Source organism: Elephantulus edwardii, unplaced genomic scaffold (assembly GCF_000299155.1).
Source record: "Elephantulus edwardii isolate Elephantulus edwardi_28Jun2011 unplaced genomic scaffold, EleEdw1.0 scaffold00119, whole genome shotgun sequence".
NCBI classification, from domain to species: Eukaryota; Metazoa; Chordata; class Mammalia; order Macroscelidea; family Macroscelididae; genus Elephantulus; species Elephantulus edwardii.
In genome coordinates this window covers 1,549,688-1,554,522 of record NW_006399869.1, presented here as the reverse complement: position 1 = coordinate 1,554,522, position 4,835 = coordinate 1,549,688, and positions in this window count along the sequence as shown.

The window sequence follows — 4,835 nt, the reverse complement described above, 5'->3', positions numbered from 1 at the left end:
CCCAGATGATCTGTTCTGCACAAAGACTGAAAAGGTATGAAGACACCCTTTCACCAGCCAGGAAATTTAAAAAACCCAAAAACGTATTGCCATGGGAAAGTCTGCTGTTAGGGACCTCTCCAAAGTACTGAAGAGCAGTGGTGTCTCTCTGGAGACTAAGATGCACCTGATACAGACCATGATCTTTGCAATCACATGTTATGCATCAGAGAGTTGGACAATGAGTAGGGAGAATAGGAGAATTGACGCCTTTGAGCTGTGTGGTGCTGGAGAAGAGTATTGAATGTACCATGGGCTGCCAAGAAAACAAACAGATTCATCCTAGAGAGGGTTAAACCAGGCTACTCCTTGGAGGCAAGGGTTCTGGGGCTTCTTCTGACATACTTTGGACATGTTGTAAGGAGAGAAAGGTCCTTGGAGAGGGACATCATGTTTGGGAGGGTGGAGGGACAGCGCAGGAGGGGAAGACCCTCTATGAGGTGGATTGATTCAGTGACTGGGGTAATCGGGATGGGTGTGTCAGAGGCAATGCGATTGGCACAGGATAGAGCAGGGTTTAGGGCTGTTGTACTTAGGATCGCTATGAGTCGCAAACGACTCAGCAGAACATAACAACAACAACAACAAGAAGACACCCTTCCCGATTTGAACCATGCAGTGTCTCCTTGCTTTGTTCTGACGAATGCCTCTTGTTCCAAGTGTGTGTTTCACGTAAGCACAATCAAATATTCTGGGATTCCCATTCTTCTCAGAATTAGCCACAGTTTGTTGTGACCCTCAGAGTCAAATGAAATTTCATAGTTAATGAAACAGATATACATTCCTCTGGAATTCCCTGCTTTCATCCACGTTTCGTCCAACATTAGCTATAAAATACCTAGTACCACAGCCTCTTCTAAACCCAGCCTGCACATCTGGAAGTTCTCTGTTGGTGTACCATTCCAGTAATTTTTGGATAATTTTCAGCAGAATCTTGCTTGAATGTGATATTAATGATATTGTTCAATAATTTCCTCACTTTTTCAGATCATCTTTCTTTGGAATGGGAACAAATTTCGATCTCTTCCAGTCAGTGGGCCAGGTGGTTGTTCTTCAGATTTCTGAGCACAACTTAGTGAGCGCATCTAGGGCAGCATTTATTGGTTGAAATATGTCAGTTTATTTGTCATCAATTTCTGTGACTTTGTTTTGTGACAATTCTTCCAGAGAACCTTTAACTTCTTCCTTCATCAGCTCTTGCTCATACATTGTTTAATGACATTTTTCTGTGTCAGTCAATTCCTTTTGATATAGTGACTTCTTCCATCGTCTTCTAATGCTTCCTGGATCATTTACTTATCTGCCCAAAACATTTTAAAGTATTGCAACACATGGCTTGAATTTGTTCTTCAATTCCTTCAGTTTAAGAAACGCTGAGCAAGGTTGGCCCTTTTGATTTTCTGACTCCAGCTCTTTGCATATTTCATTATAATACTTTGTCTTCCTGTGCGCCCTTTGAAATCTTCTGTTCAGCTCCTTACTTTATTGATTTCTTTCCTTTACTTTGGCTTCTGAGCACTCTACGCAATATACAGAGTCTCTTCTGACATCCATCTTGATCTTTTCTTCCTCCTCTGCATTTATAATGACCTTTTGCATTCTTCATAGAGGATATTATTCTTTATATCCTCCCACAGCTCATATGTTCTTCCCTCATTATTATTCAAGGCCTCAAACCTGTTCCCAAGATGGTTTTGCAATTTTAGTGGGATAGACTTAAGGTCAAATTCTGGGTCTGATGAATTTGGTTTAATTTTCTTCAACTTCATCTTGAACTTGAATATGAGTAGGTAGTGAGTGGTCTGTTGCACAATCAGCACCTGGTCTAGTTTTCACAGCTGATATTGAGCTTCTTCAGAGATTCTTTGCATAGACATAATAGATGTAATTCCTATGCATACATACCATCAGGTTAAATCCATGTGTATATCCTGCATTTGTGTTTCTTACAAAAAGTATTTGCAATGAAGAAATCATTGAATGTACAGAATTCTATCATTCTAGCTCCATCTTCATTTTTGTCACCAAGTCCATGTTTTCCAAATATTTCTTCTTCTTCCCTGTTCCCAACTTTGCATTCCTGTCATCACTATTATTAATGCATCTTGATTGCATGAATGATCAGCCTCTGACCACAAAAGTTGGTAGAAATCTTCTATTTGCTCTTCTTTGGCTCTAGTTGTTGGTGCATATATTCGAATGATAGTAGTATTCACTGGATTTCCTTGTATGCATATGAATATTATCCTATCACTCACCACATTGTATTTCAAGATGGATCTAGAAATTACATTTTCAATTATTAAAGCAACCCCATTTTTTCCCTCACCTTTTCATCTCCCGCATAGTAGCTCACATGATCATCTGATTCAAAACGGCCCAGGCCAAGCCATCACACTTCACCAATTCCTAGCATGTCAATACTTATGCATTCCATTTCTTTCTAAAACATGTTCACTCTTCCTATATTCATGCTTCTCACAATCCAAGTTCCAATTTAGCAATGTATATTTTCCTAAACTATTTAATTTGTTTTTACTTTTTATAACAAGTAAATATATAGACACAATTGTCATCTATGTTTGAAATGTAGCACAAGCTGATTAGGCTATTATAGTCTTTAAGGGGAGTATATTGCTTTATCTTTCTTTTGAACGGCTGTTTTCAACTTCTTAAAGTTATCAATTAGTGGATTCACTAAAATTAGTGGACTTTTAACTTCTGACCTTTAAGTTAACTGCAATGTTAAAGGTCCACTAGCAGAACTGAATAGTATACTAACAATAAGTAAGTCACAATGCACCTTTGGTGCGGGACATCAATATAAAGTGCATAAAACCCTAATGTGAGGATTGGTCAGTTTTGACATCCTGCTATCCTTAAAATGAACCATCATAGAAGTAGAAAGTTATGGAGAAAGGGGGAGCAAGTGTGCAATGTACTCTTTGAGCCTGAGATCCTTGTTCCAAACTCATCTTCGATCTAGGAGACAGAGCTATACCACCAGTGAAGTTCCTATAAACAGATTTTAGTACAAAGGTAGCGACAGCAGATATGCTAGAGATAATGGCACAAGATAGAGATCTACCCCTGAAATTAAGACAGCTGAGTGACTTTAGGCATTTACCAGGGAACTAGGCTTATTGGATCAAAGAGATAAAGCCAAGAGTTGAACCAAGGCTTGATGGCTGAGTGAAGTGTTTTAGAGCCATTAAAATGACAAATAAGAAGAGCTTTGTAACACTTGCTGGCAGAGCTAAAGGATCTTTGCAGCATTTTTCAAGCAGTATAGAGATGATGGCGCTCTGAGGCCAAGGGTCAGAGAGTGCCTGCCTTCTAACATAGCTGAAAAGAGGCTGTCTTTATCTAATAATGGAATCCTGAAACGTTCTGAATCTGATTTGTAAACTTTTACTTCTTTAGTAAAATCGTAATTGTGAGTGTAATCTATGAGTTTTGTGGAGCCATCATAATTAAATATCAAATTCAGCAAGAAAAAGACTAGAAAGTAACAAAGGAGGTACCACTGGTGTTGGGATTGGTTAAAAAAAATTTGGAATATAGAGGTATGTCTCAGCTCACAAGAATTTCCTCATGGGCATCAGGCTGATGTTGAAGGTGATTCTTCTAACTTCCTCCTGGAAAGGTAGAGCCATGTCACTCCCAAGCCCTTTTCACATTAATCAAATTTTGTTTAAATTACATATAATTTAATTTCAAGCTTATTTCCCCACTGGCTGTCTGGTAATTGTATAGAAGGATGATAAATGTTTATTGTTGTTATTTTAAAGTACTCACTAAGATTTCTGAATTGCCTCTATTACTTTCTAATACATGTGATAAGGGGGGAAAACTTATAAAAAGTGTTCTGATTGTTCATATAATTTGTTCAATTGTAACATAATCTCTACAGCCCTAAAACACTGTAAATAAAGAAAATATCTAATCAAAGTACAAAATTCTATAAAAATTTTCAGAATGATATATTTTGGAGTACTATTTTCGGAGAGAGGCTCTTTGGTGACCTAGTGGGGTAAGGAGTTGTACTTCCAAGTCAAAGGCAAGCAATTTAATCCACCGGCGGCTATTGGTGAGAAAGATGGGAAATATCCTTTAATGCAATTTACAGCCTCAGAAAAGAAGGTTAAAGTAGGACTGACATGTGGGGTTAATGGAAATCTAGGAAAAGAGTGAATAGATAACAGACACTACATTGGAACAGATGAAAGAAAGAACTGTTTGAAAAGAATGTATGATTAGGCTTTAAATGTATGACAGCAGTCCACAATAGGAGGTGCATTACAAATAGGATTGGGGTTTGGGGAGGGAGAGGGGAAGGAAAATATGTGACAATGAATGAATGGATTAAAATCCAACTTTTTTGTAAACTTTCCTTAAAATCACAATTTAAAAAAGATTTTAAAAAAGGTCAGCTATGGGTAAGTTTCAACTTCATAGCACAAAACAATTTTCTCACAGGACTACAAATTAGTTACAACTTTTCCAACAACGATCATTAAAAACAGTTATTGTTGCTGTTTTAGTTTGTCATCAAATTAAATGACTCATAATGAAAACAGAATTAAACTCTGCCAGATCCGGTGTCATTCTTAGACTCCTTGTAAGACTCAGACTCAAGGGTGTGTAACACACTTTGTTGAGAATTTTGGTTTTAATATGTTGTTGTTGTTGTTGTTGTTGTGTGCTGTCGAGTCACTTGCAACTCATAGTGACCCTATGTACAACAGCCCTAAACTCTGCTCTGTCCTGTGCCAGTTGCACTGTCTCTGACACTC